The following is a 13,687-nucleotide window of genomic DNA, read 5'->3' on the forward strand; positions in this document are numbered from 1 at the left end:
CATACGAATGAAATCTGATTGAAATGTGTCCCGTGTCTGTGCCTCGGCATTAGCTGCTGGCTGTGGGTGCACGTCAGTGGCCGGTTTTTGAATGTTCATAGAGAGACGAGCCAACGCGGATGCCTAATTTGGTTGCGAAAGCAGGCAACATCAATTTGGCCAATTATATTGACACTTTCGCTCGGCCATTGGCTAGAGGACACGAAGCCGCAGCTTGACCATACGGCAATCGCATCAATTGACGGCCGCCTTTATTCTACACTCATAGCCAGAACAATGTCCGACAAGCTGTGAGCTGCCAAGGCCCAAATGGCGACAGAGAAATTGGCATATCTACGCTTGACAATCAAATCTCGGCCTTAAATAGACGCAGCTGGCGGCTCACTTACTCAAGACACAGAGTGTTCGGCGTTCGCTTCGGCCTCAGACTCGGACTCGTACTCGGACTCGGACTTGAACTCAAACTTCAGCTCCGTCTCCATTTCCATGTCAGCCTCCGAACCCCGGTCAACGCCTCCAGCTGGCAATGGTCATCAATTCGCTCGTCTGCCGATGATGTTGGCTATGATCGCAGCAGCAGCAGCGGCGCAGCAGCTCGTCCAGTCCCAAAAGTGCCGCGGCACAGATGCAATCTCTATGAGATCAACCGCAGCTTTTGTGCACGCCTGCTTAGATGCAACAATGGCAGCGACGCGACGTCGATCGTGACACAAGTGCGACGCTGTAAGCGACGCGTCGCAACGCTCAACACTCAACACAGCCCAATAGAGACGGGCGGCGGCGGCGGCGTGTCAGAGGTGCCGCCAATTTTTCAACACCAAGCGAAACACGCGGCTGCCTCCAACAACAGCCGAGATATCAGCAGATATTGCAATTCGGTTATAAAAATTCTAACTGGAGCAATTGAGACGCCGAGGCTCAGCAGCGACTGCAAACTTTGCTTACAAATTTGTATCAAGTGACACTTACTCTGTTTCCAGCTACAACTACTTATCCGCCATACCCTGCAGCCCAGCCCAAGATATCCCCTCTCTCTCTCTCTCTGTCTGTCTCTGCCTCATCCTGCTTAGCCGGATAATGATCGTGAGAGAATTCCTGATACGCTTTATACAACTAACCTGGAATTTCAATGCAATCAAAGTGCTAATTTGCGTTTGCTAATTAATGTCACAAAAAGACGAGCTACAACAAGGCGTGATCCAATTGCTGCATGCTTCAAGAAAAAATTACTTTTCTGCCTAGGCAAGTTTCTTCAAGAAAACATTATGCATTTTTAAAGCATATTTTTTCTCTTGTCAGCTTACAGATTTCTTTTTTGCTGGCCATTATGTATTGTATTATTTACATGTACATTGAAGCAGTCTACGTTGTTGTGACATTCAAACTGATAAGTGCGATTTGTTCTCTAAAGCGGTGTCTCCTCTAGCAGCTGATGGGTCTTGCATGTCTGTGGCAGAGAGGCGCTGCCACGGCAGGCGTTGCGCATAATAAAAGTTTGAAGTTGCGCTAAATTGGGTGATAAAGTTGATCCGAGCACGATAAGCCCATTATAAATGCATTTAATGGCTAAATATTAAATGTATCTTCGTTCGTTGTCGTGCTCGACTGCCTCTCCCCACACGCGCGCTCACTCACACACACGCTAGAAGTTAGCGGCGAGTGCCAGATCCCAGATCCCAGATCTCAGGTCCGGGTGTCAGGTGACTGTGAACCGACTGCGCCCCGACTTGAATTTATGAAGTTGTTTGCGCTTATTAAATTTTAAGTTGAACACTTTTCGCGCCTGGAGCGCTGCACAGCCACAGCCACAGCCACAGCCACATACAGAGCCACATACAGAGCCACAGACATGCAACTCCGCACTTGGCGACAACTTGGCGTTACCACGAGATGCACAGATAAGATTTTTTTGTGACTGGTGACTAGTGACTGGTTCCCAAACGGGGCACTGGACTTGGCAATTAGCGCAGGCGCTTGAAATGTGTTGAAAGATATTTGATGAATGGATAGCGTGCCGAGAGGCTTTGGTCATACGGAGTGAATATGAAACTCAAATTAACGAAATTGTATAACTTTTACATAAATAAAGTGACACGAAATGAAATTTATGCTGCCCATCCTTTTAGAAATTGAAAAGGAGGAAACTTGAAGATCTAGTTGGAAATAAGTATGACATCCTTTTACACACAACTCTTCATGAATGCTTCTATATATAGACGAAATTCAAATAAAGATGTCGGCCTGAATGAATTATGAATTATATCACACGGTGGCCGATGCCAAATTTGGGCAAATCCGCAACACAAATGCCCTGTGTAAGAGCCAGAGGCAGAGGCAGAGTCAGAGCCAGAGTCAGAGCCAGAGACACTTAGTGCAGGCGAAACAGGAAGACAATGCCTTGTGTTAGCCTGGCGCTGGCCAAAACAACAATAGCGCAGCTACCAGAAATATTTGTGAAGACAAACCCAGGGACAACTGCAGAACCAGCCGGCTCCCATGGAGCCAGGGGGTGGACCAAGTGGCGACGATATGCCAATGGCAACTGTGGCATTGTGTCGTCGTTTTGGATATCTTCATATGGCTATGTGGTGGCCGCCATGCCGAGCATTTAGTTACATTTATTTGTTGCTATTAACTGGCACGCTGACGCTTATCGACGCCAACTGGGCCCAAGCTTTTGACTAGACACGGAAAAGCCAAAGCGCACGCGGCGAGAACAATTGCCAAAGCAAACGATGCCAGCCAGCCAGCCAGCCAGCCAGCCGGACAACCAGACAGCCAGCCAGACAAGCAGCCAGCCTAACATCCGCCCCCGTCCGGGATGCTGAATATATGTCCAGTTGGTCGTGGCGCACGTAGTATTGTTATCGGCTAGCAGAGATGGGCCTGCAAGGCACAGAGCCAGACTTTGTGCATACTTATGCTATATTTCTGGTTCGATTCTAAGGCAACATGGACCATGGTGCGCAGTCGCTACTGCGCTTTTCATATGGCTTTCACAAAAGACAAAAAAGCAGCATGTTCATATCTCAGAATTGGTCTGCGGCCGTGGTTGGGTTTGACTGTAGCCAGTAGCCAGTAGCCAGTAGTCCATGGCCATGCTCATGCCCCATGCCCCATGTCCCATGCCCATTGCATTGTGACCCGGCCCTGCGCCAGTCTCTGTGGTTACCTTATAATGTGCCTGGTAATGCTCATCGTAATTTTTCCACATTGACGCTGGTTTTTTATTTTTATTTTTATTTTTTTGTGGTTTTGGCCATCTCGCTGCTTTAATCTGCATATCTTCATTTGAGTCTGCCGCTTTTGCTCTTAAATGCCCTGCGGTGTCCCTGGCACCAGTTGCTGGCCTCACATCCAGTTTATTCCCGTTCCTCTGTTTAGAGTAGCGTTTTTAGCAAAATAATGAGAATCATGATTTCTGCTACAGACTGCTGCCTTCTCGGGTTCTGCAGCTCTGCAGCGAAAATTTCAGTTTTTACGCCATTTTTGTTTTCTTTTACTTTTTTTTCATTCTGTGTACAAATTGATATGCAAATTTTTGAGTAGCACTACAGCGCCTAAATGCTGAGTCTCCTCCGATCGAGGCTTACAGCGCCTTACATTTATCGTAGCTAAAATGTTGCCCGAAACGAACGTTAATTAGTCCCAAAGTGTTTGCCAGCCACTGCCACTGCCACTGCCACTGCCACTGCCGTTGTCAAGCTAGACTGGAAGGGCTGAGTATATTTCAGAAAGCGTAAAGAGTTGGGTTAATGCAGAGGCTTATACAATTGAAATTGACATCTAGTCCATATGCCATTTCTTGGAAAATTGTTTGTCTTTGAGCTTGCCTAATTTGCAGCACTCACTCCATTTTGATAAATCCACTTTATGCGCTGCGGGCCATGCTATGACCCAGCTGTAGTCTCGGCCTCTCCGCCGTTCAAAAACATGGCCACAATAATCTTGACTTTGCCCGCACTGCGCTCTCCTCGAGGCTGGCAAACAAGTTTCTGCACTCGAATAATCTGCATGAACCATAATTTTATTGAGAGCACGCCTGCCAATAAATAACTCCAGTCCGCTGCACCCCACGCCCGCTTCCGCTGCACTCTGCCTCTCTCTCTTTCTTCTCTCTCTTTCTGGCCGTGGCCATTTATTAATATGGAAATCTACAGAGAAGCCGCTCTGGTTGCTAAAAGTGCTTCTGCTTCTGTTGTGTTCGCCGTTTGCCTCTCGCAGCCTAAACACATTACACGATAGCGTCAAATGGAAGCCGCTGGGGCACGCCACTTGGCGCTGCCTCTATCCTGGCACCCCTGCACAGGGGCCTATGTTTTTTTTAATGCTCGGTGCCGCCATCGTCATCATTGTGGTCGTCATCCGCCTTGTTCTCATTGTTATCGGAATTCTGCTGTGCCATAAGCAACCGGCGATGCTGCGAATGCGGCTGAGCTTGAGGATGAGAATGAAGATGGGGCCATGGGTCTCTGCATCAGCATCAGCATCAGCTTCAGCATGAGCGTCGACTTAAGCAGGCAGGCGGTCATCACAAAGAGCCGAACACAATTTCAATTTCGTGTTATCCGCAAAATATTCATTTTAATATCTCCTCAATCCAACGAGCGATGTGGCTGCTGGCCGCAGAGCCAAAGATAAACACGGCAGACACACGCATCGCCCGTACACAACAACGAATATTATATCATCCAGGTGTGTCGTTAATAACCAATCACAATTGCGTCCAAGTGCTCAAAATGCAAATTGCTTATGTCGCGCCGCACATAACTCATTGCCTCTGGCCAAGCTCTGTGGTTGGCTATATTGGTGGTTAGGCCGAGCTTCGTCGGTCGGAATGGTCGGCCGAAGTCTATGCCTCTCGACTCTGCAGCTTTGCATATGAAATGTTGCACACGGCTCTAACTGCAGTCGCCATAATCCCCAGCCTGGCGCACAAATAAAACACCCTGCAGAGGTACAACGGAGCCCAGTGCATGGCCAGACTGCGGGTATGGGGCTACTTCCATTTGGCACATTCTGGCATAATTATAATGCCTGGCTCCCCTTTTGCTGCCTGTGTATACCAATGGCAATTTCTGTGCTTACTGCAACAGTAATTCTCCTAGTCAGCCACCCCACCGAGCAGAGTGACCGCTGTGGTGCTAGCGGTTTTCATTTTAATTCAGCCAACGGATCGTCGAACATAGCCACCCTCAACATTGATGGACATAATCCAGCATTCGTTAAAGGGCCAAGTGTTCTAATCGGCACTGCTAGACTAGGTAATACTCTGAACGAGGCGAAACTAGTCAGTGACTAACTTCAATGACCAAATTGTGCTTGAGTAAGTGCTTAATGAAGCTATTATGGTGTAAGTATGTCATTCATACTTTACTAAAGGCCTTCACTTGATTTATATATATAAGTTAAGAACTAAGCTCTCAATAGTGCAACCCTGATTATCAGGTCTGATATCGCAGGAATAGAATAAGGAAGAAAAAACTTGGGCTAACTTTAGTTCTGATTTGAATAAAGACAGCACAAGACTTGGCCGACAACTTATTATTTAATATATTATTACTGAGCCACAAGGCCAGTGATTGCAATTAATTTGCCAACATAATCTTCTCTGAAGTCTGCCAAACACAGGAGGAAATATTATATATATATATAATCTTAATTGATTGATTATAAAATTTGTCTTTCTCGCTTTTATTGTATTCAAGTTGTGCCAAAGTGCTATTATTATCGAAAATATAAATAGAAAATAGTTCAGATATCAACTAAAAAGTTAAATAAAATTTGTATTCACGGTACACATATCAAGACTCCCGAGACATCTACTTGTTCTGCTCAAAAATCCATTTGGTATCTGTCACACCTTCCGCTGCTTGTTACATACATTAGCTAACAATCATGATGCCCTGCTTAGCCATTTCCAATATTCTTAGGGTATAAAACACAGACTCGATTCACTAAACGTTTCAGTCTCTCGATTTGAAAGAAACTGCTTTAAAGCTTAGCCAAATGGCAAGGAGCAAAGTCTTTAAGCGTTGACTGTGCAGGGCTGAGCGTAGCTTAAAATTGATAGAAATGAAATTTTAATTGCATAATAAAAACTCGTAGAACACATTTTGTAATTACCTCTAGCCAAATGGAACCTTTAAGTTAGTTAAGCAATAATGTAGCATTTGGTAACTAGCAATTTATTAAAACTAACGTTTACTTTGTCAAATTAGAATATTATTTATTTAGAATGTAAATATGAACATTTGACCACAGACAGTGTGCGTGTGTGTGTGTGTGTGTGTGCAAAGTGCAAACATTTAGCGACACGCACATTTATTTCCTTTTTAGGCCCTCACCAACTATGCCCCCATGCAGGATACGGGTTCGACGACGTCATTAATATTTATGCAATTCCATGGATGAGTCTGGCTGTGTGCACTTTTTGCACTAAACAGTGGAACACACACACACACACACACGCACACACAAATGGCAACTGTGAGTACATTAGAAACGTAATTATTATTTTAATTGCACTGCAATGCTCATTTTGTTTAGTGAGTGAAGTGGGATTGGGATTGGGGGAGCTGTGGCCTGGGGCTGGGCTTTGCCATTTGGCAGCGCCACAAATAATAAATGTCCGAAAATTTGCCTGGCTTTAACGTATCCATTTGATTTCGGTTAACCGAGTCACAGTAAATATGAATAATTTCGCATTGCCAGGCAGCCAAATTAGCATTCATCAGCAGCTTCGACTGCTGCCATTTCGCATGTGGCTGATCATCAAAATGTAATTGACAGACCTGCTGCAAACTGTCAACATATGGAGCGATTATTTACTTGGTCAGCTCACGCCCCTCCTTAAGCAATTGTCGATTAGCCAATCAGCGCCTGATGATCTGCTCAGCAGCATCCGCCTGCCACTTAAGCAGTTTCAAAAGCTTAAAAACTTAAAGACTTTTTTAAATAGTATTACTCATTGAAAATGTGTAAGTAGGGTATATAGTATGCTATATAAATAAGCAAAGAAAGGCAGCATGACTACATAAGAAACTATATTTTTGATGTGGATTAATGAGTCGTCCGTCCTGCTGCCCTGCCGTTCGTTTGTCCGACAGTTCGTTCGTGCCTTTACCTGCCTGTCTGCCTATCTATCTGTCAGTTAGTCTGTCTATTTATTTGTGTGTCCGTCCGAGATGAGAATCTTTAATAGCTAGAGAGCAACTTGCATATATATATTCTCTTATAGAACCACCGTGTCAAGTTTGTTTCAATCAGCATTGACTACTTTTTCCATTACCAATTATCAGTAAATTGAACTGTATAAATTGTGTTATACTCTTTCCTAATATTATAGTAATATTATAGCATAGTATAGTATTTCATCCTACGATTCTTAATAAAATAGAGCAAGCCCTAGTTGAGGGTATCTTCTAGTCAGGCACTCCCGACACTCATGTATTTCATGTGCTTTATTTATCGTCAGCTCAGACACTTTTCCATTGAAGTTTTTAGTTGATTTTAATGGTTATCTGTGTGCGAGTGCTCCAAGCCCAGACCCATGCCCAGCCTATAGAATTTAGTTGAGCTACAGCATCAGAAAATGCAGCAAGTGCACCGATTTGCAACCAAACTGTACAGCTCAATTGGACTTACAGCTCGCCACTCGAAGGCACAGAAGAGTCGCCATCTATAAATGGAATGCACAAACCCACACACACTCGTATATATAGACGTCTCTAGGTATACACTTGCTCAGATATGCGGACAGTGTAAAAATGAAACAAGAAACATAAATTCAATATGAACTTGTGAGTGGAGGAAATCCAAATCGGAGAACGAACAACTTAAAGCTGGACTTGGGAGTCCGGTTCGCTCCACTTGTCGCCATTTGTGCTGCGGCGCATCTCGTTGCTTATTCGTCGTTGCCATTCCTTTTAATTTCATTTATTTTGCAAAATACAATTTAATTTGATGTGAATGCAACTGACAACTGGCAGAGAAGACAGCAAAGGAAAAAACGAGCCAACGACAAAAACGGCAAGCAACTGTGATGGAGACGCCGCTTCCTCTCTATTGGCCCCGAGATGAGGCCTCCTACCATAAGGCAAATATTGAACTACAATAATCATCAACATCGATATCGACAACCGCGCAGCGGCCATATCAGCGAAGTCCCCAACATCGGTCGCCATTTCGTGCCGCCGTTCTCATCGTCATCATCATCTCCGTCGTCGTCGACGATGGTTAACTGTGGGCAGGTGGGTAGACAGCTGAGGACAATCAAGCGCAAAACGAACGAGCAATTGTGGCACACGGATGAGCCAGGCCAATGATTGTCATGAAGATAACAAAAGTTGCCTTTTTGCATACCAAAAACATAGCCAGCAACAACTGCTGCCGAGTAACCGCGCAGCCAAACAGCAACAGCAGCAACAACAACCTCCACAACAGCAACATGTTGCTCAAAACTAACAAAGTATTGATTGCGCCGATTGCCAATGGATGTGGATCACTCGTCGTTGTCGTCGACAGCAACATGGATTGTCATCCAACAACAGCAGCAGCAACCATCTGTTCAAGCTTCAGCTTCAGCTTCAGCTACAGCTTCAACTTCAGCTGCATCCTCATCCTTCGCCTCAAGCAAAACTCTTTTTAGTTACTGTTTTTGCTTTTGCTGCGATGTTAAGATACTCCAGTTGCTACCGACGACATTCTCATCCGCTTATCAAACTCCAAACAAATCATTTTGTTGGCGGCCTTGTAGGCCTTCTAGGTCACACTGAAAGCACGAAGCCAATAGTTAGCTACCCTAGAGTGAGTGGAAAGAGGGAATTCTTCCTAAGACTGAATATGCATATACATAAATATCTGACTGTACATAAATATCTACTCCACTTCAACATGCTGGCAACTTTTCTATATGGGAGCATTCTTTTAATACCCTGTATCAATTGAAGAGCGGCTAACCGAGTATATTGGGCTGCTTTAAATGTGAGCAGCAGACAGAGGTAGGTAAGCCGAACCCATTTAGTATATAATGAGCTTGATCGGTATGACAAACTGAGTCGAATATGGCGATATCGTAGGTTACGTAGTATAAAGAGTATATATATATATATGTGTACCCTGTATATATTATTATTAAAATATATATACATAAATATCGACATTTATTGATAGGGTGTAGGGTACTTTTTAGTCGATCACTACTACCTATTAAAATATATTATCACATTAAAATATATATACATAAATATCGATATTTATTGATAGGGTGTAGGGTACTTTCTAGTCGATCACTGCTACCTATTAAAATATATTATCACATTAAATTATATATACATAAATATCGACATTTATTGATAGGGTGTAGGGTACTTTCTAGTCGATCACTTCCTACCAGAACCCTCTTACTTGTTCAAGAAGACAGACAGTTGCGCTGCTCATAAACATTTGCCGTCTATATTTAAACGCATTGTGTCTTATGTACTTGCTGCAATCATCTTATAAAGCCTGATAATATAGTGGCATCTGAGTATGTGCACCAGTGCACCACTGCACCACCGAATCTGATTTTTAAGAAGAAGTAGAAAATGCTTGTGGCTTCTATGTAAACCATCATTTGTAATAATGAGCCTCTGCCTATGCTGCAGACTGAAGAATTTTGGGTTGAAATCAATTTATATAATTTGGTGAAAAATGATTAGCCCATCAGGTGTGAAAATACCTACAACAAAGCCTTAGATTAATGAAGGCGCTGAAAAACTGCTCTCTTAATCTTGCCTTCTCTCTCTGCGTCTCTCTCTCTCTCTCTTTCTGTCTATCATTCTGTGTTGCCACAATTTTAGATGCATCTGAGCTGCAACATGCCACCCAATATGTGGCAGCCAAGCTGTCATTAGCGGTATTCAAATCATAACATAAATATACTTGTCGTCTGCCGAGTGTCTGCTGCTGCTGCTACTGCTGCTGCTGCTGCCAAGCACTACGAGTTGAGAGAAAACTAGGGGCGCGTTTATATTATGACAGGCTGCTGGAAGTGGGTGGAGGAGGCTGTGCAAGTAGAGTCTGGCTGGAACTGGCTGACAGACGACGGCGCGACGTGTTGCCTGTTTGGCTGTGTGGCTGCCGTCTGTCTGAGCAACTTGTTGGCTACATTTCATTTTGATAACTTGTCAAAATAATCTGTCGTCTGCAGGGCCGCCGGGGCGTATGATAAATGCGGCCAGACACCGAGAAAGCCACTGAGTAAGTGTTGAATGTTATGCCACTTTATTATTGCCATTAAATGCCACTGCCACTGCCACTGCTGCCACACAGCCTCCACACACCTTGAATGTACTGAATTCGTTGCAAGGTTGTCTTTATGGCTGTGCTGGGGCAGCGTTGCTCGGGGTCGCATAAACTTGTCGAGCATTGTCATAAAACTCAACCCTCTGTCCGCCCAATATTGAACATTGAATATGGAAACACTTTTGGGACTCTCGAGTAATATCTAGCAAGTCCCAAGCGTGATTCGAGCAAAAATATTTTTCTCTTTGTAATAATTTAGCACTTACTGGACAACAAATGCCCTGCAGATCCAGTACAGTTCAATCTAAGCCGAAGCCATTGCCTTTCCCACTTGACTTTGACCTTTATTGATGCCAGTTGGTTTTATGTGCTTGGCTGATTGGAATACAATATCGAAATTGTGTTTTGCAATCGACTTGCAGCTTACTTCAACTTCAACTTCAACTTCAACTTGAGCCTCGACTAATAAAGTCTTCTGCGGGCTGCTTGGCAGGACATGGCTTAATTTGTTAAACGTTATCGCTTCCGCTTTCAACCAACTGCCGCCGTAGCGCGGCCAAACAAAATGCAAGCCAACAGCAGCCTAGCAGGCAACTTGTTTAGCCCGAGCAGCGGCACAGCGAGGCAGAGGAGAGAGGCAAGCCTTGGCTTGGCATGTGCAGAAGATGTTGCAGTCACGTGCATTGTGCAATAAGCCAAACTTATTTCGCATGCCATGCGATCACTTGCCTTATCGACGCTTGCGTGGCCTTGCAACAACTAAGAGGGGATCTAGTTCAACTTCGTGTAGTGTCGAGTGCCTGCTATGAATTATATATATATATATTTTGAATTCAATATATATAATATTGTTGATAAAAGTGAGTAGCGAAGTCGAGAAATATTTTATTTTTGCAGTCAGCAGAGCTGAGCACAAACTGCAAATATATGGACTAGGACTATTTCTCTGTAGATATTGCTTAATATGTGTATATATAAATTTTTGGTATTCAGTTTAAGTAGTATATATATTTAAGATATAGAAAAACAAGTTGATAATAGCAAAAAAGCATTTGAGCAATATTTTATTAAAGAATCTGCCATCAATATCCAAGAAACCAAACATAAATAATCAATTTTTTTGAGAACACTTGCGCCGCCAGGTCTTAGGGCTGCGACTGGAACTGGGACTGGGACTGCAGATGCGAGTGCGATGATCATATGTAGATATATAGAAAGACTGCCGCTGGGCTCTCAGCCCGGCAAGGTGTTGTCTAGATCGTGGCCACGCATGCGGCAACTGCAGAAGCCGCTGCTGCTAAAGTTGTAGGAGCATGCCGCAACGCGCCGACAACGTCAAGGTTGTCAGCGACACTAGCTCTAGAGATTAAAGATTCCACCATAAACAAACAAGCGAAATAATTGAGGCAAAATTGAAGCAAACTACTCGAACTCTTGCAGGCAACGGCAGCGACTTGGCGATCTTGGAATACGGATATGGCCATGGCAATGGGCAATGGATGCTGAGAGCTGGGCGCTGGCCGATGCTGCTGCTGCAAACCAGTTGCCGGTGCAACAATTAGCACGGAATTTGTGGGTGCCATTAAACGCGCAACACGATGGCCGCATGTTGCGTTTGCTCCCATTTCCATTTTTATTTACCATTTCGATGGCCATTGCCAAAGGTGGGCGATAAAACCGCAGAGTCTATGGTGGCTTCACTACTCTATGCTAACGGCTCCAAGTACTTCGAAATTGTTGCTCTTAGCGCCAGCTCGAATACTCACACTCAATTAGGCACACTTCAAAGTTGCCCCGACACTAGCTGCCGGGACTTTTATTTATGTGGCAGTCGTCTCTCATAATTTCGCATATGCAGACGAAAATTTAATTACTCGTTGAGATCAAACAAATTGCATGCAACATAAATATGAATCGTACATAGAGCACGACGTCGGGCCACTTGACGGAACTGGGTAAACGAAGGAAATCAGGTTATGAAATCGAGAGTCTAGCAGAGCCACAGCGCTATATGTATGCGTCATATGCTCTCTCCGCAAATCGTGATCTTGAAATCCCCGCCTGCGTGTGCTCCAGACATGTCACAATTTCTCATCGCTCATTTCGATGCAGGAGGCAACTCAGGCAGGCAGCTTCTAGCCATTCGCCATTCCCCACTCCACATTCCCCATTCCCCATTCCCCATTCCCCATTCTGTTGCGATTTAATAGCTTGCATTTGGCACATTATAGTCTAGGGGACTGATAATAGTTCTCTGCCATGTCAGCATTGCCCTTGCGAGCAGCCCCTCCCCGTCCGCCCGCCTACCAACTGTGGACATAGTCTGGCACTTTACGGCCCGGTCTGCTAACAGTGGCCGTGCAAAAGCCGCATATGAAATATGTGCGTCCGTGAAATGACTAAAATTTCTTTGGAAAAGCGCAACATTGTGGAAAATGGGAAATTGCAAACTGCATGAGAAATGCTGCATGCAGAGGTGTTTATAATAGTCGAAATAATCTTTTGCATGCTACGAAACTATAAACAGAGAAGACTACTCGCTCCATAACTCAGCTAAGTTAGCTATTATTCTGATGTTCCTGAACCCAATTGAAGGCGGCCAGAGGGAAATGCAATGTTCTTGTGCAAGGGCGTGGCACCAATAATATTAACTCTTGGTCAAGAAAACGAGCTAAGCTACGTGCAACAAATGTGGAAACTCAATATAAAAATTTTGATGAGACCTTAAAAATTGAAAAGAAAAAAAGAATAACCAAACACCAAGACATTTTTTTTGTAAAATAAAAGGGGTCTGTCTTGGTGTTTGGTCATTCATATATAAACATTTCAGTATATTAGAGTTAAGGAATTAAAAAGCACAGCTCTGTGAGCTGGTAATGGTATTTAACAATCGGGCACTCCCGACGAGCGCACACGTAACCTGTTGTCCGTAGTATAATGCCATAGAGTTGACTATAGCGAGACACTTGCTTTTGCTTTTTGTTCCACTCACAATATTTGTGGCACTTGCCACTTGTCATATTCAAAAATAAAAGGCGAATTATAATTGGCAGCGACATTAACTTGTTGCGGTCTAGAAATTATAATTTGTTACGACGTGGGCCAAAGGCGTTTGCCAAAAAATGACAAAAATTTAATTAACAAGATACGAAACATATATTTATTAGACATGCGTTAATAATTCAAATATGTTTTCAACAAGTCTAAGAATAAATTAAATTAAATTAAATACTCAAATGCGAAAAGTGAAGCTCAAGAAAAAGTTGTAATTCAAATATTTGAAGTAACAGAGAAAGCCCAAGTTGTACCCAATATATAGCAGTATAATTATATTAATATATATATATTTATATATATATATATATATATATATATATATTTATATATATATATATTTATA

Source organism: Drosophila hydei, unplaced genomic scaffold (genome assembly GCF_003285905.1).
Source record: "Drosophila hydei strain 15085-1641.00,03,60 unplaced genomic scaffold, DhydRS2 tig00000149-arrow-pilon, whole genome shotgun sequence".
NCBI classification, from domain to species: domain Eukaryota; kingdom Metazoa; phylum Arthropoda; class Insecta; order Diptera; family Drosophilidae; genus Drosophila; species Drosophila hydei.